The sequence below is a fragment of the Quercus robur genome, chromosome 11, assembly GCF_932294415.1.
Source record: "Quercus robur chromosome 11, dhQueRobu3.1, whole genome shotgun sequence".
Classification (NCBI taxonomy): domain Eukaryota; kingdom Viridiplantae; phylum Streptophyta; class Magnoliopsida; order Fagales; family Fagaceae; genus Quercus; species Quercus robur.
Genome location: NC_065544.1, coordinates 40550101 through 40574761, shown reverse-complemented (window position 1 = coordinate 40574761; position 24661 = coordinate 40550101). Strand labels below are relative to the sequence as shown.

At 35.0% G+C, this 24661-nt stretch overlaps 1 long non-coding RNA gene across 1 annotated transcript; it reads right to left on the bottom strand.

Moving 5' to 3' along the window:
• Positions 1-19479: 19479 nt before the first annotated feature.
• On the bottom strand, positions 19480-23709 carry LOC126707098 (uncharacterized). Its single transcript, XR_007648810.1, has 2 exons — positions 23357-23709; positions 19480-19740 (listed from the first exon to the last, which is right to left on the bottom strand). It is a non-coding gene; the product is annotated as an uncharacterized LOC126707098 (long non-coding RNA).
• Positions 23710-24661: the final 952 nt, after the last annotated feature.

Sequence of the window (24661 nt, the reverse complement as noted above, 5' to 3'; positions counted from 1 at the left end):
TGGTTTGGTTTTACAATTTGAGATTCCAATGTACTATTGATTATGCATATTATTATTTGACTAATATATTTCCAACTTTTTGTTTCACAAACCAGTAGCCATTTTTCTCTTTTAAACTTTTTGGTTGTAAAATTCTCTAATCTCATGGTTTAATTCATTGTGGTTCCTAGGAATGGTAGATTTGGTATTTGAAATTGTCTTGCAAGTTTTAGTTCGGTGTGATTCATTGTGGTTCCTAGAAATAGCGGACTTGCTATATGAAATTGTCATGTAAGTTTTAACTGTTTAAAGTCAGATTCTTTTTTTTAAGTCTCTCATAACAAGGAAGAACACACGAGTGATTTGAAGAGACTAATTTTTAAAAAATTTAGGGGATATTGGACACTATATGCTTAAATATACTATGTTATTTAAGTTTGAATATATGTAGTGTAAGTATGATAATTAAGTTTATGTTGGATGTAAAGTTTGTTAATATGTAAAACGATCCCACGCATTGCACGGGTTAAACACTAGTATAGATAATTACTATACAATGTGCATGCCATGGGAAACTTTACTTGCTATTATCTCCTTTTATGTCATTTATTGTGTTGTAGTAGATAAAGTGTCTTTCTTTACTTCTTCTTTTTATTATTATTAAATTAAAGACTATTTGTAATTTTGAATTAATATTAAGGGTTTGATTTCTTATTTTATATATGAGTTACATTCAAAATCAGGTGATTTTCTATCATTTATTTTTTCTTTCCCTATCCTTACAGACAATGTAATATTGTTATTGTTAGGATTAGTGCCCTAAAATCCTATTGTATGCCATGTATGACATTATGTTCTATGTAATAAACTTATTTAATTATTATCTAAAATAATGGTAGCATGAATGTTTGGACATTACCATATAGTCCTTGAGATGCATAGTATGTGATTTATATGATTTAGTCACAGAAGATATAAATCACAAGCTCTTTGTAAACTCAAAATCTTAGTTCGTAGTCGGTGATGAAATTAGGCATTTCATCTGCAAAGTATAACATGTCAATTAAGATGATTTGTCTTGATTATGGAAGTGAAGACTTCTAGTTGATATGTTTTAAGTGTATAAAACATATTGAACTGGACTGCTGTGAGATTTATTATTCTATCAACAACTGTCAAAAGAATAATAAATCTCACGATTTCTCATTTACATAAACTCTCAATCTTGAGGGAATAGTGACCTGATCATGAAATGTAGGTTGCTTTAATATATCAAGAGTGAGATCTAGACAAACGGTCAAAATCTTAGTATGTTTGGGCAACCACACGTAATGTTGAAGGAACACATATTCTCAAGATAGAATTCATAGTTTCTTTATAGAGATATAAAATATTCTCTTGAGATAAGTTTAATGGGATTGGTTATTCAGATTGTTAGGCCTAACCACTTTAGTAAAGAGTTACTAAAGTTTATATTTTATGAAATTTGATTTCATAAAATATTTATGAATAACTTAAAGGATTAAACCGGGTACTCAAGAATTAAGATATAGTAATCTTCAAAGTGATAGTTACACATTATGACTTTGTATTACTATGAATATTTTTATGAAAGGGTTAAATGTTTAATAAAGTCTTGGGATATAATTTATTAATAAGGCCTAGAGTGCAATTATATTTATATAGTGGTATTAAATATAATTAATGATAACTTTGAGCTTGTCAAGAGTTGACAGATAAGTCTAAAGCCCATTGGAGCTAGAGCTTTATTTGTCCCTTTTGGTCCCACTCTAAGCCACACACTAATGCCCAATTAGGCTAGTCCAAAAGGCTAATCCAATTAGATAATCAGTTATTTATTTAATAAGAGTTATTAAACAAATTAACTGCCTAAGAGTAGAAATACATGAGTGTGATTTAAAAGGAGAAAGAATAAGAGTTCTTCAAGAGGAGACACTTGGTTATTCTCTTAAAAAGATCACATATAATGCTGATTGAGAGACCACACATCTTGGGTACATAGTGGAATTGGAGTGAAGATTGAAAGGCATCTCAAGTCCAATCTTCATTTGTTTTGAATTTCACTACATCAAGGTATGCTTTCTCATTCTTTGTTTTCGAAACTTAGATGCCACATGCTATCTTACATGAATGAAGTAGATCTGTTTATATTCCGCTGAGTGTTTTTTGTATGAGATACAAAACTGTATTTTTCACGTATTTTTCCTACAGTTATGTGTTCTGAATAATTGAGATAATAGATAATAAATGTACTAGCTATGACTGAGTATTGATGGTCTATAGGGGTCCCATTTTGCATCCTTGTTGGTTTTACTGTAATATTTACTATTGTATATTGAAAGTATTGGAAACTTTTACAATTGGAAAGATTTATGAGACTTAATGATCAATGTTGGTTTATGCATAAAATCATTACTTGAATGTAACACATGCATATAGTTTTGAATGTTATATACATCCCAATTTTAGCTTATTTAATTTGATGGTGATTGCTAGAAAAAATTTAAAAAAATTGGTTTGAAGGTGAGCTAAGACCTCAGTGGACAGTGGCCTGAGGAAAACAAAACATGATGATTCATATTTCAGCGCAAAATGTCATGTTTGGTTTAGTCATTCGAATTGTAAAGATTAAATTTTATGAAGATTTGAGTGTAACTTGTAAGTAAGGACTTTTGCATCCTCAAAATACTCATTTTTTTTTCTCCAAATAAAAGAATAGAAAATATCATGTAAAATCATAACCTTATTAAATGCCTATTCATCATATAATTATTATATTTTGTATTAAAAAATATGCAAGAAGACCCATTGTCCGAGTTAGCTAGCTAGATGGTACTGCAGTTGGGATGATAACACCTTGGCAAGATTGTAACTAAAGAGTTAATATATAACATATAAGTTTAAGTCAATGGGTTTGGACACAATTATATTATATTAACCACGTACTTTTATTATTATTATTATTATCCAATATTTAATACTTAATAACTAAGCAATCACTCACACGTAAAGATTCCAACAATGGCTCTATTTTCATTTTCATTTTTCTTTGCTCAATTTTTTTATCTCAATCCTTAGTCCACTTGAAATATATGCTCATATTGTGGGTCAAAATAAGATAAATTGCCCACCATAAACAAATCAAACATATTATACTAAATTGAAAGTTGAGAGAAAATTCAATAAAACATTCTAATTTTGTGTTAAGTGCTTTTACATATAGATTCAGGAATCTTAACTTAAAAATACATTAAAATTCAATCATAATTTATTTTACTTCTACGTAAAACTTTAAATGTAAAACTAATCCAAATTTTGGTATTTGTTGTTACACACACTCTTGCACACAACCGAACAAATGAGCAAAATTTACATTGAAATTGTGATGATTTCAATGCAAAATCATGTGTGTATAGTTGTTTATATTACACACACTCCCAAATTTTCTTTCAAAAATATATTATCATTTCAAATATAAATTTCAATTGAAAATTTTATAGTGTTTAAAAAAATAGTTGTTCATATCTTATTTGAAAAATTAAAATATGAAATAAATTTATTGTAGCACAATATAACACAAATTTAGTAAAGTAACATACTAACATAATATATTTTTTTTCTAAAAATAAAATGAGAAAAAATGTTGCTTATTTTTAGAGATTGTTTTCCATTATTAATTTTTTTTTTTGGGAAAACAAACTCTATTCTCATAGTAAGCTAAATAAAGGAAATTAGGAGATTTTTTTCAACTCAATTAAGGTTGCTACCAAACATAGGAAAATGAGATAGTTTTATAAAAAATACTTTTTGTAAAATGACTTATTTTTTTAGAAAACATTATCTCCGAAACAATTAGAGTAGAAAAAAAAAGGAAAGAAAAGGTCCATAACTGAAAAATTGTCTTAAAATTGCGAGGACATGCACATAATAATTGTTTTATAAAAAATACTTTTTGAAAAATGGTTCATTTTTTGGAAAACATCATCTCCATAAAAAAAGAAGAAGTTATGTTTTTAGTTCTCCACTTATAATTAGGCAACCCATTATACACGTGGATATATGGATTTAAGGAAGGAACCGATCTTCATTGGTTGATGCTACGGTCTAGTAGTGGAATCCGGGAAGCTAGAAAAGAAAAAGGTTTGGCGCAACCTCGTTGGAGCAAGAAGCTTGGAGGGCTTAGGTGCACTGGGTAGATTAGGCTTGGAGGGTCTATTGCTGTCCTTGTATCCCAACTGTATTTTCTAGTGGATTGTTTACTGCTTGGAGGGCGGTGGAGAGGTTTTTCGTCGAGAACTTCGGTTTCCTCTTCGATAACACATCGCATATTGTCTTTGTGTTTGCATCTTCCTTCCTCTCTATCTTTGCCTTTTGATTATCTGCTGTGGTTTTATTTTGTTATGGCTTAGATAGTCTTTAACTAATTTCGTATTATAGCATGTGTTAAGTTTCCGCACACTAGTTGTTTAACATATTGCTTGTATTGGTTAAGTTGTAATTTGGGGGTCTAAACATTCAAAGGTGTTTTGTACACATTTTTGAACTTTCAATTGGTATCAGAGCGGGTACACTTGTTGTGGTTTAAATACCTAAGTGTGATATTTGACCCCTTGTGTTTATTTGCCATGGATTGTGCTTTGTATGCCTCTTTGCATGATTTGGTTGGTGATGAATGTAACATGCCACGTGTTTGTGAAAATGCCTCTATGAGTGTTAATCCTCATAAGTGTGATGACATGTTATTTGAATCTATGGGTGTTGTTGACAACTTTTGAAGAAAAATGCTAAGAAGTTTCAAAAGAATTTAAGCAAGTTATTTTGTGAAAAGGATGATTTGATTGCTAAGCTCAATGAATCCAACAAATTGGTTGAGAAATATAAAAAACTTGCTGAAATTTCTCTTGAAAAGCTGAAAGAGTTTGAATGTTTGAATATGGACTTGGATGCTAAACTTGTTTTGTCTAACAAACTTGTTGATGATCTTAAATGTGAAAATGAATCTCTTAAGATGCATGCCAAGTGTTTGATTGCTGAACCTACTGTTAAAAAGGATGAAAATATTTGTTGCAATCATGTTGTGGTACCCGATTTTGTGCCTAGTGTGTGTTCTACCTTAAAGGACAAATCGGTGTACATTCCTCTACATAAAAGAAATCAAAAGGTGGAGAGAAAGGTTGTTAAGTCAAAGCCTTCGTTTAGGTCTCTATCTAAGGTTTTGAATGAATCTAAGTTTGTTCCAACTTGCCACCACTGCGGTATGATTGGTCATATAAGACCTCAATGTCATAAGTTGAAGAGGGAACAAAACTATGTTGCTAGATCCCTTCCCAAAAAGCCTAGTGGACCTAAACACATTGTTTGTCACCATTGTGGTGCCTTTGGTCATCTAAGACCTCAATGCTCTAAGTTTCATGCTTTTAAAAGAATTAAAAGAAAAGAAAAACTTGAGTTTTTTGGAAGTTGTGCTAAAAAGAGTAAACCGGTTTTGAGTGAAAATAGCATGTTGTTAAAGAAAATGTTTAATGCTCTTAACTCCTTGACTATGTGCATCCCCGGTTCTCATTCTTTCAACCCTCGTCTCGCTTCTCTTGAGACACTCATTCCAAACAATTGTTCCGTTTGGATGAGGAAGGGTTCATATGGTTAAGCTTGTGCTCTTTTTGGTCCTTGATCTAATTCTTTCGATCTTTGTAGGACCCTTCTTGCATTAAATGTCATATCATCATGCATTTTGTGCATCTTGCATTTATTTGTATGCATTGTTTTGTTCTTGATCTTACTTTTATGTTTCTGCTTTGTGTGAGTAAAAAAAATCCAAAACCACATAAAAAGTGAAAAATTCAAAAAGTTTGATCGTATATGTTTGAGCACATATCACATGTGAGTTTGGCCTTGTACCTTTGTACAAATGGCTTTGTGCATTTACGAGCTTAGCTTGTTATTTTTGCACTTATATCTTTGTGGGAAAAATCTTGACATCTTTGTGGGATTGTTGTAAATCGATCTTTAAGCTTGTCATGAATGATTTGTCAATAGTCATGTTGGTTTTGATACATGCGTAGACTTGTGCTTATATCTCTTCCCACTCTTTTATTTTTATTGCTTAAAGAGCTCAATAAATGTAAATCTCAAAATGAAAAGAGATAATGAGCTGCAAAAGCCGTCGCACATACTAGTATTCGACTAGGAAAAAGGGAAAGCGACTTATATGAAAATGTATGATGCCCAAAAAGCCAAAGGCTTGTTCATCAAATTGAAATATCAAAAATTTTAGGTATCAATCTCAAAAATGAGATGTATTGCTCAAAATGAGTTGTATTGATTCAAAATGATCAAATGATATGAATTGTAAGAAGCCAAATGAAAAGCTTCAATCTTATGTAATCATTTTTTTGTGGGAGGTCATATATGTTCACTTCTATAATTGAGATAGACCACTTGACTTAGTACTAATTGTGTATGACTTGATTGAATTGATTATTGAAGCTTCACTCTAGACTAAGGACTATTCCACATTTGATACACACACATAACACACTTGCCTTATGTTCAATGAATGTCTTATTCATTTGTTAGATTGTACTTGTCTAAATGTGACGTGTGTGTGCTCAATCTTATATGAATTAATCCAAAAATATTTTTGATCATTTTATATGTTTTTGGAAGTGATTTTTATCACTTTTTGTGTTTATGTTTAGTGCTTACTTTGTTTTTCAATGTTTAAACATGTTCTGTTTTGAAAAACAAGTGTCAGAATTTTTGGCCACTCATTTTGGCTACTTGCGTGAGCTGCCAGCAAGCTGCCAGTTTTGGCTACTCGGTTTGGTGGCTTGCAAGCCGCGAGTTTAAGCTGCGAGTTCATACAGAGAGGTTTCGCGACTCACTCGCGACTTGGCTCGCGACTCGCCAGTCGCGAGACGCCCAGAATCAGCTTTTTAAAGAGCTTTTTTTGCTGGAAACTTGTTTTAAACCTCTCCCATCCTCTCTAAAACCCCTCTTTCAATATTTTTACATCAAAACCCAACCAATTTGAATGGTTTTTCAATCCATTAACATCTCTAAGGTAATTATAAACTCTTTTCATTGATTTTGATCCTTAGATTATGTTTTGGAGAGTTTTGTGCTCTTGGTTGGGATTTTTATAATAGGGGTTCGGAAAACTTAATTTTTGTCAAATTTCTTCATGGGATTGGTTTCTTTTGTTGATTTGCATTGATTGTTGGCCCCTTGTGGCAGAAAGAACATGTATTAAGGGTGATTTTCATGATGTTCATGCATTGTTTCACATTATTGTTCATAGTGTGCATGCTAGGTGTTTGATAAAATGCCTCTTAGACATTTTCTCGCTTGTTTGGACTCCGATGAGTACCAAACTTTGGGGTTTCTCATGTTTCCTCATTAGGAACATGTTTGGTTCGTTGGTTGTGTATTTAGTACACTTTGCCCCACATGTGCATTTTTCATGCATTGGTCATGCATTGCACTTAGCCACCTCTTGCACACACCTTTGCTACCTTTGTCATGCATTGGTCTTTACCTTATTTCTTCATCCTAGCATGTCATGCTTACCTTATGCTTTGTAGCATGTTACTTTGTCTTAGGATTGAGCTTCATTTTCTCTTTCATCTTGCACCCCTCATGCATCATTATCATTGTTCGTTCATTCATCTCTTGCCCTCTTTTCTTCTTGACCCTTTGTCTATTCCTGACAAAAAGGGGGAGAGTATACTCTAGAGAGTATACCGAAGTGTTTTGTCATTTCTATATGACTCTTGTTATGACTCTTGTGCACATCCTTAGGGGAGAAATTCTATTTATCGCGCACATTTGTAGGGGGAGAGATTTTCCATAGTGGAGATGCATATACCAAGGGGGAGAAGACTTTGTGTTAACTAGAAAACTTTGTTCTGTTTGTTTTCTTGTTGGCTTTATGCTGTTTTGAGTTATGTTTTGTTGTTCTCATTGCATCATGTTTGTGCTTTGGACATGCATATATCCCTATGCTATTGTGCTTCTTTGAATGCATGTTCGGATGATCATTTGCTTTGCTATGTGATCATTGTAGTCATTTCTATATGACTGTTTTGGTGTATGATCAAGTTGCACACATGTTTCACATCATGTTTACTTGATCGCAATTTACTTGTTACATTATACTTGTCCTTTTATTACTTACTTTACCTTGAGGGTCTAATGTGTTTTGTGCAAGTGTTTCAGGTTACAAGTATATATGTTCCTAGTGCATCACAGCTTCTCATCATTTTGAAGGGGAGAAACTTTAAGCACTTTTAGTTTATATTGTTTAAGTTTTTATTCAATATAATGTGTTTTGTACCCATGTGCTTATGTAAGCTTTTAGGGTTATGTTTTTTTTTTTTTTTTTTTTTTTTTTTTGCATAGTTTGTAGGCTTTATGGTTTGTACCATGCTTTATGCAGCCTTTATGCTATGTTGAAATCAGTATTTTAATCTAAATGTTCTGCATTTTGGTTTATGTACTGTCACTCTTGTGCCCTTGTAGGATTGTTCCTAGATGCATATACCTTGTGTGTTATGCATTGGTTGAGTGTTGAGCATACAAGTGTCTTGCCTTGTGCTTGTTAACTTGTATGTCCTTGTGTTCATTCCAAGTGTGAATGAGCACTGTGATCACTACCTTGTGGTGTTCACTTGGTTGATCAAGCCATGATTTGTTTATTAACTCCATCTTTGCTTGATCACATATTGCCTGTTTCATATGCATTTATAATTTTCTGCTTACAATGATCATGGTGTATTGTTGTGTTTCAGGAGTATTATGTTCATATGATTCAAGTGCTTCACAGCTTCTAGAGTTAGGTGTGAGTGAGTTTTGTTCAACTGTTCCCAACTCACATGTTAAGTCTAGAGTCTGTTTTAGGGTTTTGTCACGGAATAGCCAAAGGGGGGAGATTGTAAGGTTGAATTTATTCAACCATCTAATTGGCTTTATTCCGTGCCAAATTTGCTTGTAATTCAGCATTTAGTAACCCTGTATTTAGGTGGGTTTGTTGTAAGGGTAGTGAGTGAGATAGAGTGAAGATTGCTCAAGAGTGTGCAAGAAAACAGAGACTCGCGGCTGCAAGCCGCCAGAAGCAGCACACGTGCCAAGCATGCTGGAAGATGAACAGTCATGCTAGCTGGAGCACTACAGGACAAAACAGGACAACTGGCCATACGGTTAACTCGCGACTGGATCTCGCGACTTAGTCAAGCCGCGAGGTCAAGCCGCGAGCCACCCCTGTTTTGTAAAACCTGACGTTTCACATTCCTCTCCCACTCCAGTATAAATACCCCTTTTACCCACGATTGAAAGAGGGCTTCTAGAGAGAATTTTGAGAGAGAAACCCTAAAGAAAAACAAGATTGTTTCACCCACAATCTATACCTTAGAGTCTCTTCAAATTCCTCTACTCTCTTCCTCTCCATTGTCAAATCCTTGAGAGGCATTATACCAAACCTGGTTCTCACCATCATCATCACTGTGAGACAGTTGTTTGGATTTCTGGGAAGCAGTTAAGAAGGAACCAATCTTCATTGGTTGATGCTACGGTCTAGTAGCGGAATCCGGGAAGCTAGAAAAGAAAAAGGTTCGGCGCAATCTCGTTGGAGCAAGAAGCTTGGAGGGCTTAGGTGCACTGGGTAGATTAGGCTTGGAGGGTCTATTGCTGTCCTTGTATCCCAACTGTATTTTCTAGTGGATTGTTTACCGCTTGGAGGGCGGCGGAGAGGTTTTTCGCCGAGGACTTCGGTTTCCTCTTCGATAACACATCGCGTGTTGTCTTTGTGTTTGCATCTTCCTTCCTCTCTATCTTTGCCTTTTTATTATCTGCTGTGGTTTTATTTTGTTATGGCTTAGATAGTCTTTAATCAATTTCGTATTATAGCATGTGTTAAGTTTCTGCACACTAGTTGTTTGACATATTGCTTGTATTGGTTAAGTTGTAATTTGGGGGTCTAAACGTTCAAAGGTGTTTTGTACACGTTTTTGAACTTTCACATACTATATGTTTATATGCTAAATTGATAATGTCCAGTTTACTTATTATATTCGTGTTTATTATTTTCAGATTTGATCATGGCATCATTTAGCCCACTTGTTACTATTCTTAATCAAAACAAACTGACTGGATCCAACTATGTTGACTGGAAAAGAAATTCGGACATTGTTCTTACAGCTGAAGAGCACAAATATGTGCTTACTCAACCATGTCCTAGCTTTCCTTCATTAGATGCTCCTCTTGAGGAAAAACAGTGATATGATTGTTGGCGGAAATCTAATGAGATGGCCAAGTGTTACATCCTATCATCTATCTCAAATGTTCTACAGCATCAAATGCAAGATGTAGAATTAGCTTTGGACATTATGCTAAGTCTGAAGGAGATGTTTGGTGAGCAAGGTCGTTCTACAAGGCAAGAAACCATAAGGAAAATTTATAATACCAAAATGGCTGAAGGCAGTTCAATAAGGGAGCATTGTCTTACAATGATCTCTAATCTGAATACACTAGAAGTTTTAGGTGCCGATATTGATGGAGAATCCCAACTGGATATGATACTCCAGTCACTACTAGAATCATTCAAGGAATTCAGACTCAATTATAATATGAACAAAAAGATTTATTCTTTGTCTGAATTAATGAATGAATTGGTAGTGGCGGAAGGCATTCTTGGTACTTCTAATGTTGATGCTAATATGGCTGAAGCTTCTACTTCTCAACCTAAGTCGAAAGGCAAGGGTAAGAAGAAGAAAAAGAAGGACTTCACCAAGCAAGTTGGTAAACAAATTGCCTTAGGGGTTGCCGACAAAGGAAAGAAGATCAAAGGAAAGTGTTTCCATTGTGGTGAGAAAGGACATTGGAAGAGGAATTATACAAAATTCAAGGTTGCCAATAATAAGGGTATGAAAAGTTCATTCCTCTTTGAAATATGTTTGGTACAAAATCCCACAGATTCCTAGTGTGTGGATTTAGGTTGCACTAATCATATCTGCAATTCTTTGCAGGGGTTCCAGGAGACCAGAAAGCTTAATGAAGGGGAATTGTTTCTTACTTTGGCTGATGGGAGCAGGATTCCGGTTGTAGCTGTTGGAGTGTTTAATTTATGCTTTGAGTCTAAGGTTTTAATATTGGAAGACTGTTTGTATGTACCTAATGTTCGTAGGAATTTAATTTCTACAACTTATTTAGGTAAACATGGATATTGTGTTATCCTAAAAAACAATGTTGTAATAAAGAAGGGTAAAATGTTTATCTGTTCTGGCAATATTGTTGATGGTCTTTATATCTTAACTCCTGATAAGCATGAATTATATAATTCTGAATTAGATAATGACTCTCATGTAAAATCATTAAAGAGAAAGTTTCCTTCTACTAATGATGCATATCTTTGGCACTTGCGTTTGGGTCATATTAATCCAAACAAAATTCAAAGACTGATCAAAGATGGACTCCTAGAGCCATTGGACTTTGATGAATTTCCAGTTTGTGAATCTTGTTTGGAAGGCAAAATGACCAAACGACCTTTTAATGCAAAAGGTAGAAGAGCCCAGGAGTTGCTTGAATTAGTTTATACGGATGTATGTGGTCCTATGTCAACCCAAGCAAAAGGAGGTTATGAGTACTTCATCACTTTTACTGATGATTACTCAAGATATGGTTATGTGTACCTAATGAAATTGAAGTCTGAAGCCTTTGAAAAGTTCAAAGAGTCTAGGGCTGAAGTTGAGAATCAATTTGGTAAACGCATAAAGGCCATTCGATCTGATCGTGCTGGCGAATACCTTCTTGTGGATTTCAAGGATTACTTAACTCAAAATGAGATTGTATCCCAATTGACTACACTTGGAACTCCCCAACAGAATGGTGTAGCTGAAAGAAGGAATAGGACTTTTTTGGAAATGGTTAGGTCCACGATGAGTTACTCAACTTTACCAATTTCTTTTTGGGGTTATGCCTTAAATACAGTAATACATGTTTTGAATTTAGTTCCATCAAAGTCTGTTCCCAAAACACCTATGGAATTGTGGAGTGGGCGTAAGCCTAGTATGAGATATCTCCATATTTGGGGATGTCCAGTGCATGTGGTAAAAGGGAAACCTGATAAGTTGGAACCAAAATCAGAAGTGTGTTTGCTTGTAGGTTATCCAAAAGAAACTAGGGGTTATTTATTCTATAGTCATAAGGATAACAAAGTTTTTGTTAGTACAAATGCTAAATTCTTGGAAAATGACTATATGAATAATTTTACTCCTAAAAGTAAAGTTGTATTGGCTGAAATGAATGAACCAGTAATAGAACAACCAATGCATGAAACTAGGGATAATGTGGATGTATTAGATACAACACAAGACATTACTCATGAGATGACTAGTACATAGGTGCCTTGTCGTAGTGGGAGAATTGTTCGGCCTCCTATAAGATTTATAGGTTTGGGAGAAACTTATGAAGCTATCCCAGAAGAGGCTGAATCGGATCCCTACACTTATGAAGAGGCAATGAATGATATAGATGCACATCATTGGATCGAAGCTATGAAATCTGAATTAGATTCCATGTATTCCAATCAAGTTTGGGATCTTGTAAAGGTGCCTAATGGCATTAAACCTGTTGGTTGCAAATGGGTTTACAAGAGGAAGAGAGGGGTAGATGGAAAGGTTGAAACCTTTAAAGCAAGGCTAGTGGCGAAAAGGTATACACAAAAAGAAGGTATTGACTATGATGAAACTTTTTCACCAGTAGCCATGCTTATATCTATCAGAATTCTCGTATCCATTGTTGCTCATTATGATTATGAGATTTGGCAAATGAATGTCAAGACTGCATTTCTAAATGGCAATCTTGAAGAAGAAATTTATATAATCCAACCAGAAGGTTTCATAGCAAAGAACTAAGAGGATATGGTATGCAAGTTGAAAAGGTCCATTTATGGACTTAAGCAAGCATCTAGGTCATGGAACATCAGATTTGATCAAGCAATCAAGTCATTTGGTTTTGAAAAAAATCTTGATGAACCATGTGTGTACAAAAGACATCGAGATAAAGTAGTAATGTTCCTAATGCTTTATGTTGATGATATTCTACTCATTAGGAATGATGTAGGGGTAATGTCATCAGTAAAGGTTTGATTGTCAAGCCAATTTGATATGAAGGACTTAGATGAGGCTAACTTTATTCTAGGGATCAAGCTTTGGCGAGATCGCAAGAATAAGATGTTAGGCTTATCACAAGTTGGATATATAGATAAGGTTCTAGAATGATTTAGCATGCAAAACTCCAAGAAAGGATTACTTCCTTTCAGACATGGAGTTCCTCTGTCTGGTGACCAAAGGCCTAAGACTCAAGAGGAAGAAAATATGATGAGACAAGTTCCTTATGCTTCTGCAGTAGGAAGTCTCATGTATGCCATGCTTTGTACTAGACCAGATATCTGTTATTCAGTTGGCATGGTTAGCCGATATCAATCAAATCTAGGACCAAAACATTGGCAAGCTGTAAAGCATATTCTCAAGTATCTTCAGAGAACGAAAGATTACATGCTTGTTTACCGGTGTGAGGATTTGATTCCCATTGGCTATACAGATTCAGACTTTCAATCGGATTTAGATTTTAGAAAATCCACTTCAGGATGTGTTTTCACCTTGGGAGGTGGAGCCATAACTTGGAGGAGTGTTAAGCAATCTTGCATTGCGGACTCCACCATGGAAGCTGAGTACGTTGCTACTTGTGAAGCAGCAAAGGAAGCTGTTTGGCTCAAGAAATTCCTTTCTGATCTTGGTGTAGTGAAAATGGAGCAAGTTCCTATTACATTGTTTTGCGACAATAGTGCAGCGGTTGCACAATCCAAAGATCCAAGGAATCATAAGAAAGGAAAGCACATTGAGAGAAAGTACTACATCATTCGAGACATTGTTACTCATGGAGATGTAGAGGTGGCAAAGATTGAAAGTGCAAATAATCTAGCAAATCCCTTTACCAAAGTCTTGCCTCAAAGGACTTTCGAGTCACATTTGGAAGGAATGGGAGTTAAATTAGTGCATAATAGTCTTTAGGGCAAGTGGGAGATTGTTAGGATTAGTGCCCTAAAATCCTATTGTATGATGCTATGTACGTTATTATATATGACATTATGTATGACTTAATGTTGTGATTAATAAAGTTGTTTTATTATTATCTAAAATAATGGTAACATGAATATTCGGACATTATCATATAGTCCATGAGATGCATAGTATGTGATTTATATGAAAAGTCACAGAAGATATAAATCACAAGTTCTTTGTACACTCATAATTTTAGTTCGTAGTCAGTAATGAAATTGGGCATTTCATCTGCGAAGACTATAATATATCAACTAAGATGATTTATCTTGATCATGGAAGTGGAGACTTCTAGTTGATATGTTGATATGTTTTAAGAGTTAGGACATATTGAGCTGGACTGCTGTGAGATTTATTATTCTCCTAACGACTGTCAAATGAATAATAAATCTCACGACTTCTATTTATATGAACTCTTAATCCCGAGAGAATAATGGACTTGATCATAGAGTGTAAGTTGCTTTGATATATCAGGAGTGAGATCTAAAGTAATGGTCAAAATCTCACTATGTTGGGTAGCTACATTTGGTGTTGATGGAACATATATTCTTAAGATAGAATTCATAATCTCTTAACAGAGATATAAAATATTCCCTTGAGATAAGTTTAATGGGTTCAGTTATTCAGAGAGTTTAGGCCTAACCACTTTGGTAAGAAATTACTAAAGTATATATTTATGAAATTAGATTTCATAATAAATATATGATGAATAACTTTAAAGAATTAAACTGGGTACTCAAGGATTAAGATGTAGTAATCTATAAAGTGGCAGTCTTCATTCATGACTTTGTAATACTACAAATATTTTATGAAGGGGTTGCATGTATAATAAAGTCTTGGGATATAATGTATTAATAAGGCTTAGAGTGCAATTATATTTATATAGTGGTATTAAATATAATTAATGGTAACTTTGGACTTGTTAAGAGTTGACAGAAAAGTCCAAAGCCCATTGGAGCTAGTGTCTTATTGGTCCTTTTTGGTCCCATTCCAAGCCACATACTAAAGCTCAATTGGAAAGGCCCAATAGGCCAGCCCAATTAGATAATCAGTTAAATATAAAGGGAGAAACATACAAAATTTTTTATTAGAAAAAAGAGAGACATCATTGTGAAATAGTGTGTATGTGTGAGTGAAGCCACTCGATTATTCTCCCTTGCAAACTGATTGAGAGACCACATTTCTTGGGCGTAAAGTGGAATTGGAGTGAAGATTAAAAGTGTTCCCAAGTACTTCTAATATTTTGTTTTGAATTTCACCGCACCAAGGTACGCTATCTTGTTCTTAAATTTTGAAACTTACATTGTGCATGTTATCAATCTTGAATGAAATAGATCCATATTTGTTGCTTTTGCTGTGTGTTTTGTATGAGATACAAAACCAGATTTCCAACATCAAGTACATGGGGTAGACTAGACTTGGAGAGTCTTTTGTTATTCGTGTACTCCAACTTATTCTCTAGTGGATCAATTTACCACTTGGAGGGCGGTGGAGAGGTTTTTTGCAGTGTTCTTCGGTTTCCTCTTCGATAACACATTGCGGTGTTGTCTTGTGTTTGCATCATTCTTCCTTACTCTTTTAGCTTTCATTTTTTTGTTGATATTTGTTGAATATGACTTAGAGTAGTTATATTGTTTGTTCGCTCGCATTTACTCTATTCCACACTTAGTTTAAGTTAGAGTAAAATCAACTAAGTCGTAATTTTTAATTTGGAGGTCTAAACAACTCTTGTGTTTTCACACACATTCGAGCTTTCAGTAACTAAGTGCTTCCTGATCTTCATTGTTTATGAAATGAAGAACTTTGCAGCCAACAACAATTATTTATGTTGCTAGAGTTAGTTATGTACTGGGATCTGTGTAAAGGAGTTAGTCACAGATTGGAGATTTGTGCAACAAAGGAAAGAAGTTTGCCACAAGATCAAGTCCAATTGGGTATTGGAACAAAATTTCAACTGTAGGTTGATATTTTGGGATAGGCTAGGGTAGTGATAAGATTCCTCATACTTGTAACCGCTTGATTATTGATTAATGGATTCTTGTGAGCAATGACCGTAAATTCATCCGGTGGGGTTTTTTCCTTGCGAGAAGTTTTTCCCATTTGTTAACAAATTACTGTATTAATTTATTTTCCGTGGCATATTAGTTATTTGGTGATTTGTTGGTGCCTCCATGATTTGAATGTAATTTGACCTAATTAATCAACTTGGGTAATTGAATTAATTAAACAGGGTCAATCTATTTTAACCCAACAATTATTAACCACAAATTGATATTTTGGTTTGGGCCGTTGTTTTATAGTAAAAGCGTGTTGTACTGTCACTAAAGAGAATTTGAAGTTCATAAACATTGTCTAACATTAAAAGCAAATCAAAAACTATGATGTTAAGTTGTAGGAACTCAATTAGCACAGTTATGACATATCATATGGAATTACTTCTTCTTTTCTAGGAGCTGCCTATGTTGCTGTCAGAAGTATGCTTGGAGGCCTTTTTCTTTAAGATCTTTTTGCACATTCTGGAAAATAATGGAAAAAAAAAAAAAAAAAAACACTTTCAGATTGATTGTTTATTTTGCATAAATATTTAAAACTTTAATAAGAGTAAATATAAATAAAGACACATTATGAGAAAGAAAGGTTATGATGAAGCAAATAATATAAAATTAGTAATGAGTTTTTGTTTTCTTACTGATTTTGTAGTTTCAAAGATATCATCTATTATGTTGTCGTTAGTTATAACCTTTAACCCGGCAAGCAATTTAATATTTGAACCATTGATAGGATCATTTGCAATAGTTTGATTATTGCTGACCGGTGTTTCTAAATATTTAGGGTGTGTTTGGATAGAACTTATTTTGCTGAAACTGAAAACTGAAAACTGAAAACACTGTAGCAAAATAATTTTTAAATGTGTGAATAGTGCTGTGGGACCCATTTTTAATGAAAAAATTGATAAAAAATGAAATTTGTGGGTCCATGAACAGTGCATTCGTGCACTGTTCATAGCTGACCAGTCAAAAGTTGCGGCTACTGTTGCATGAACAGTAGCCGCTTGTGGGAAAAACGCTTTAAAAAAAAAAAAAAAAAAAAAAAGGAAAACGCAGAAACGCAAAACGCAGAAACGCAACGCTATCCAAACCAGGCCTTAATATAAATGCTATTAGCAACATATTTGTAGTGTTTGTTAGACTTAGATTTAAAGGCACTTGTGATGGTGTAAACTTACATCCCTCTTTGAAATTGTAATCATCAACTTTTATTTGGAATGTATAAGATTTTCCAATCAAGTTCTGAATTTCTTAAGGTACTTATTTGGTTTCAGATTCTGCACAATGTGATGCAAAATTTAAAGTTTGTTAGTATTATAAAAACGTTAGGCATAAGTATAAAATTGGAAATGGTTAAGAACTTAGATTATATATTTTACAAGAAATTTTTAGAGTGAATTATTATTTTCTGCTTCTTTATAAGTCCCAATTGATCTTTCACTTGTATTTGTATTCTATAACTGAATAAAATAATGAAAGAAATTAGAAATTGTAATAAGCTTATTTTTACAGATATAATTAAAGCAACTATGATTTTGTTTTCCTATGCAATCATTTTCATAGTTCTATAATATATGTAATGAACAATTTCTACTTCTTAAGGTAATAAACCAATTAGTGAGATATATACTCTCTAAAAAAAGTGGAGGGGCTGATGTGGAGGTTGGCTAATGTACAAATAATCTATTTATGCATCAAAGTAGTGACTAAGTTGAAGGAAGAGAAAGATTACATGTTACCATAAACTATCACTTCCAAAGCATCTTTAAAATGAAACTACAGTTCAAAATAATTCTATCAATTACCTGTGTCCTAAATTCTAAGTTTCAATCTTTTTCCACCAATTGTGAGTAGCTTAATCTTAAAATTCATCTCACATATTATTCAAAACACTTTTTTTAGATCAATAAAATAAAAAATGAGGGGAAATTTTAGAAAAGCAAATTACTTATTTCATATATCACCTTGCTTCTCTTTCTACTCGTACTCTTGACTTATCTTCTTCTTCTCTACCTCCACCAATTGCAATTTGTCTATATTAAATTCCTAACCAATATAGAAAAAATTTCTAAAAATTAAAAAGTTAAATGGAAAAAGTCAAAGGGAAAATGAGACTCTATTTTATGTGACAAATATATACAGATGAATTTCAAAACAATGTGTCTTGTGCGATATAGAAGAAAAAAGGCACGCAAATAGGCCAATTACATTTTCCACCCCAAAAATAAAATAAAAAGCAAAATCAAAATCAAATTCAGCTATCCCTAAAAAATAAAAATTAAAACAAATACTTTAAACTCCAAGCAACCATATCAATTCTTGCTATGTTTGTAGAAGAAGGAAAAAAGAAAAATACTTGAGTCTTACATTTACTTTTCTTCCAAATTTGAAATAACCCAAATGGATTAAGCTAAGATATATAAGAATCTTGTTTCTCAACCCCCAAAATAATTATAAAAAAGAAAAAAGGAAAAATTGGAAGAGAAAAATAGTTTTTGTTTTCTGAACTTTTGTGCTTATGGAAGTTACAGACAATGATAAGGTGCAACCACAAATGGAGTCAGCCTACTCAAATTCGAAGACTACATGATCACAATCACTTTCAAATAGAAGAGATAAGATAGAAAGATGCTAAAGCAAAAGCTTTATTCTAGAAGTTTTATTTATGTTGATCTTGTAGTTTAAATTTAAAAATCTATATTGTAGTTATACAAATATGTAAATCAAATCCAGCGTATAATATCTATGCAGAAACCTTAACCATTGTTTTGGTAACGTAGAATATTACCTCATATTTGTTCTCTCACAATGGCTTAATGCTTGTCATGTTGCTTTATCTCTCAAGCTCTATTTTACGTCTGGCCTCCTGGACAGCTTCTACATCTGCTTGCCTTCGTGCTTCCACTCCCCTAAAACTAAAATCAGAATTAAGAAGCAATTGACCAAAAATTCAGTTCATGCCTTTCTTTGAATAGTTTGAGGGGAGTTGAGAAACCAAGGAAAAAGTTGATCTGAAAAAAACAAAAATAGATAATGGAAAATCCTTAAGAGGGAGAGAAAGTGAGAGAGAGGTTGAAGGCAGCTGTGAAAGAGGAGATCGTTGGAAGCTTTGACAATCTACGTTTTCCATGCTCAGTGGTAGAGCCAGGAATTTATATTTGAGGGCCATATATGAAAGTTCAAAAACGTGTATAAACACCTTTGAATGTTTAGACCCCCAAATTACAACTTAACCAATTCAAGCTTTATGTCAAACAACTAGTGTGCGGAAAATGAACATAAGCTATAATATGGAATTGGTAAAAACTATCTAAACCAATTATAAATCACATCCACAGCAGAAAATAAAAGGCAAAGATAAAGGGAAGAGAGATTCAAACACAAGGACAACACACGATGTGTTATCGAAGAGGAAACCGAAGCCCTCGGTGTAAAACCTCTCCGCCGCCCTCCAAGCGGTCAATAATCCACTAGAAAATGTAGTTGGGATACATGAACAGCAATAGACCCTCCAAGCCTAATCTACCTGATGTACCTAAGCCCTCCAAGCTTCTTGCTCCAACGAGGTTGCGCCGAACCTTTTTCTTTTCTAGCTTACCGGATTTCGCTACTAGACCGTAGCATCCGCCATCCTTAGCATCTTCCAATGCTTCCCAAAGCTCCAAAGACACTCAACACTCTGAATGGGTGTGGGTAGTGTTTGGATAGAAATCTCCTCTCAATAGGTATGACAATGAGAGAGGGAATGAGAAGAGACTACAAAGATTTCTCTCTAAGAATGAGTAGCTCTCTCTAATTGGGTGGGTGTTTTGAAGAAACCTCTCTTAGGGTTTTTCTTTCTGAATAGCCACACATATCTTGTGGGAATGAGGGGTATTTATACTGGTGTGAGAATGGAATACGAAGAGTCAGTTTTTCCAAAAACAGGGCTGGCTGGCGACTTGACCTCGCGACTTGACTGAGTCGCGAGTTCAAGTCGCGAGCTAACTTAATGGCCAGTCTGGATTTTTGTCGTGTAGTGCTCTAGGTGGCGTGACTGTTCAGCTCCCCTGCATGCTCTGCACGTGAGCAACTTTTGGCGGCTTGCAAGCCGCGAGCCACCCGCGAGTCCTAGCCGCGAGTCTCTGCTTCACTGCACTGTCTTGAGCATTTCTTCACACTCTCTCACACACTACCCTTACATGATTCCCACCTAAATACAAGGTTTCTAAGTGCTATATTACAAGCAAATTTGTCATGGAATAAAGCCAACACATGGTTGATTAAATTCAACCTTACAATCTCCCTCTTTGGCTATTCCATGACAAAACACCCTAAAACAGACTCTAGACTTAAACGTGAGTTTGGGAACAATGGCAAAACTCACTCACACCTAAATCTAGAAACTGTGCAGCTCTTGAATCATATGAACATGAATCTCCTGAAACACAACAATACACCATGATCATTGTAAGCAGAAAATTATAAATGCATATGAAACAGGCAATATGTGATCAAGCAAAGATGGAGTTAAGAAACAAACCATGGCTTGATCAACCAAGTGAACACCACAAGGTAGTGATCACAGTGCTCATTCACACTTGGAATGAACACAAGGACATACAAGTTAACAAGCACAAGGCAAGACACTTGTATGCTCAACACTCAACCAATGCATAACACACAAGGCATATGCATCTAGGAACAATCCTACAAGGGCACAAGAGTGACAGTACTTAACCATAAAATGCATGACATTTGGATAGACGTACTAATTTAACAAAATCATAGAGGCTGCATAATGCATGGTACAAACCATAAAGCCTACAAGTAAAAGAACATAAACCCTAAAAGCTTACAAAAGCAACATGGGTACAAACCACATTATATTGAATAAAAACTTAAATAATATAAACTAAAAGTGCATAAAGTTTCTCCCCTTCAAAGTGATGAGAAGCTGTGATGCACTTGGAACATATATACTTGTAACCTGAAACACTTGCACAAAACACATTAGACCCTCAAGGTAAAGCAAGTAATAAAAGGACAAGTATAATGTAACAAGCAAATTACGATCAAGTAAACATGATGTGAAACATGTGAGCAACTTGATCATACACCAAAACAGTCATATAGAAATGACTACAATGATCACATAGCAAAGTAAATGATCATTCGAACATGCATTCAAAGAAGCACAATAGCATAGGGATATATGCATGTCCAAAACACAAACACGATGCAATACAAGACAACAAACACAATAAAGTTTTATTGTTAACACAAAGTCTTCTCCCCCTTGGTATATGCATCTCCCCTATGGAATATCTCTCCCCCTACAAATGTGCATGAGAAATAGAATTTCTCCCCTTAAGGATGTGCACAAGAGTCATATAGAAATGACAAAATACTCCGAAACATACTCTAGAGTATACTCTCCCCCTTTTTGTCAGGAATAGACAAAGGGTCAAGAAGAAACGAGGGCAAGAGATGAAGGTATGAACAATGCTAATGATGCATGAGGGGTGCAAGATGAATGAGAAAATGAAGCTCAAACCTAAGACAAAGTAACATGCTACAGAGCATAAGGTAGACATGACAAGCTAGGATGAAGACGCAAGGTCAAGACCAATGCATGACAAGGGTAGCAAAGGTGTGTGCAAGAGGTGGCTAAGTGCAATGCATGACCAATGCATGAAAAATGCACATGTGGGTCAAGGTGTGTTAAATACACAACCAATGAACCAAACATGTTCCTAATGAGGAAACATGAGAAACCCCAAAGTTTGGTACTCATCGGAGTCCAAACAAGCGAGAAAATGCCTAAGAGACATTTTATCAAACACCTAGCATGCACACTATGAACAATAATGTGAAACAATGCATGAACATCATGAAATCCACCCTTAATACATGATCTTTCTGCCACAAGAGGCCAACATCCAATGCATATCAACAAAAGAAACCAATCCCATGAAGAAAATTGACAAAAAATAAGTTTTCCCAACCCCTATGATGAAAATCCCAACCAAGAGCACAAAACTCTCCAAAACATAATCTAAGGATCAAAATCAATGAAAAGAGTTTATAATTACCTTAGAGATGTTAATGGATTGAAAAACCATTCAAATTGGTTGGGTTTTGATGTAAAAATATTGAAAGAGGGGTTTTAGAGAGGATGAGAGAGGTTTAAAACAAGTTTCCCACAAAAAAGCTCTTTAAAAAGCTGATTCTGGGCGACTCGCGACTGGCGAGTCGCGAGCCAAGTCGCGAGTGAGTCGCGAAACCTCTCTGTATGAACTCGCGGCTTAGGCTCGCGGCTTGCAAGTCGCCAAACCGAGTAGCCAAAACTGGCAGCTTGCTGGCAGCTCACGCAAGTAGCCAAAATGAGTGGCCAAAAAATCTGACACTTGTTTTTCAAACCAGAACATGTTTAAACATTGAAAAACAAAGTAAGCACTAAACATAAACACAAAAAGTGATAAAAATCACTTCCAAAAACATATAAAATGATCAAAAATATTTTTGGATTGAACCATATATGATTGAGCACACACACATCACATTTAGACAAGTACAATCTAACAAATGAATGAGACATTCATTGAACATTAGGCATGTGTGTTGTGTGTGTGTATCAAATGTGGAATAGTCCTTAGTCTAGAGTGAAGTTTCAATGATCAATTCAATCAAGTCATACACAACTAGTGCTAAGTCAAGTGGTCTATCTCAATTATAGAAATGAACATATATGACCTCCCACAAGAAAATGATTACATATGATGAAGCTTTTCATTTGGCTTCTGAAAGTTCAAAAACGTGTACAAAAACACTTTTGAACGTTTAGACCCCCAAAAACCAACTTAACCAACACAAGCAATATGTCAAACAACTAGTGTGCAGAAACTTAACATATGCTATAATATGAAATTGGTTAAACAACTATCTAAGCCATAACAAAATAAAACCACAGCAGATAATGTAAAGGCAGAGATAGAGAGGAAGGAAGATGCAAACACAAAGATAACACCCGATGTGTTATCGAAGAGGAAACCGAAGACCTCAGCGAAAAACCTCTCCGCCGCCCTCCAAGCGGTAATCAATCCACTAGAAAATACAGTTGGGATACAAGGACAGCAATAGACCCTCCAAGCCTAATCTACCCAGTGCACCTAAGCCCTCCAAGCTTCTTGCTTCAACGAGGTTGCGCCGAACCTTTTTCTTTTCTAGCTTCCCGGATTCCGCTACTAGACCATAGCATCAACCAATGAAGATTGGCTCCTTCCTAACTGCTTCCCAGAACTCCAAACGACTGTCTCACAGAGATGATAATGGTGAGAACCAGGTTTGGTATAATGCCTCTCAAGGTTTTGACAATGGAGAGGAAGAGAGTAAGGGAATTTGAAGAGACTCTAAGGTATAGATTGTGTGTGAAACTATCTTGTTTTTCTTTAGGGTTTCTCTCTCAAAATTCTCTCTGGAAGCTCTCTTTCAATCGTGGGTTAAAGGGGTATTTATACTGGAGTGGAGAGGAATGTGAAACGTCAGGTTTTTCCAAAACAGGGGTGGCTCGCGGCTTGACCTCGCGGCTTGACCAAGTCGAGAGATTCAGTCGCGAGTTAACCGTATGGCCAGTTGTCCTGTTTTGTCCTGTAGTGCTCCAGCTAGCATGACTGTTCATCTTCCAGCATGCTTGGCACGTGTGCAGCTTCTGGCGGCTTATAGCCGCGAGTCCACCCGCGAGTCCCAGCCGCGACACTCTGTTTTCTTGCACACTCTTGAGCAAACTTCACTCTATCTCACTCACTACCCTTACAACAAACCCACCTAAATACAGGGTTACTAAATGCTGAATTACAAGCAAATTTGGCACGGAATAAAGCCAATTAGATGGTTGAATAAATTCAACCTTACAATCTCCCCCTTTGGCTATTCCGTGACAAAACCCTAAAACAGACTCTAGACTTAACATGTGAGTTGGGAACAGTTGAACAAAACTCACTCACACCTAACTCTAGAAGCTGTGAAGCACTTGAATCATATGAACATAATACTCCTGAAACACAACAATACACCATGATCATTGTAAGCAGAAAATTATAAATGCATATGAAACAGGCAAAATGTGATCAAGCAAAGATGGAGTTAATAAACAAACCATGACTTGATCAACCAAGTGAACACCACAAGGAAGTGATCACAGTGCTCATTCACACTTGGAATGAACACAAGGACATACAAGTTAACAAGCACAACAAGACACTTGTATGCTCAACACTCAACCAATGCATAGCACACAAGGCATATGCATCTAGGAACAATCCTACAAGGGCACAAGAGTGACAGTACATAAACCAAAATGCAGAACATTTAGATTAAAGTACTGATTTCAACAAAGTATAAAGGCTGCACTTAAGCAAGGTACATACCATAAAGCCTACAAACTATGCATAAACCATAAACCCTAAAAGCTTACAAAAGCATATGGGTACAAACAAAAACATCCTGAATAACATCATC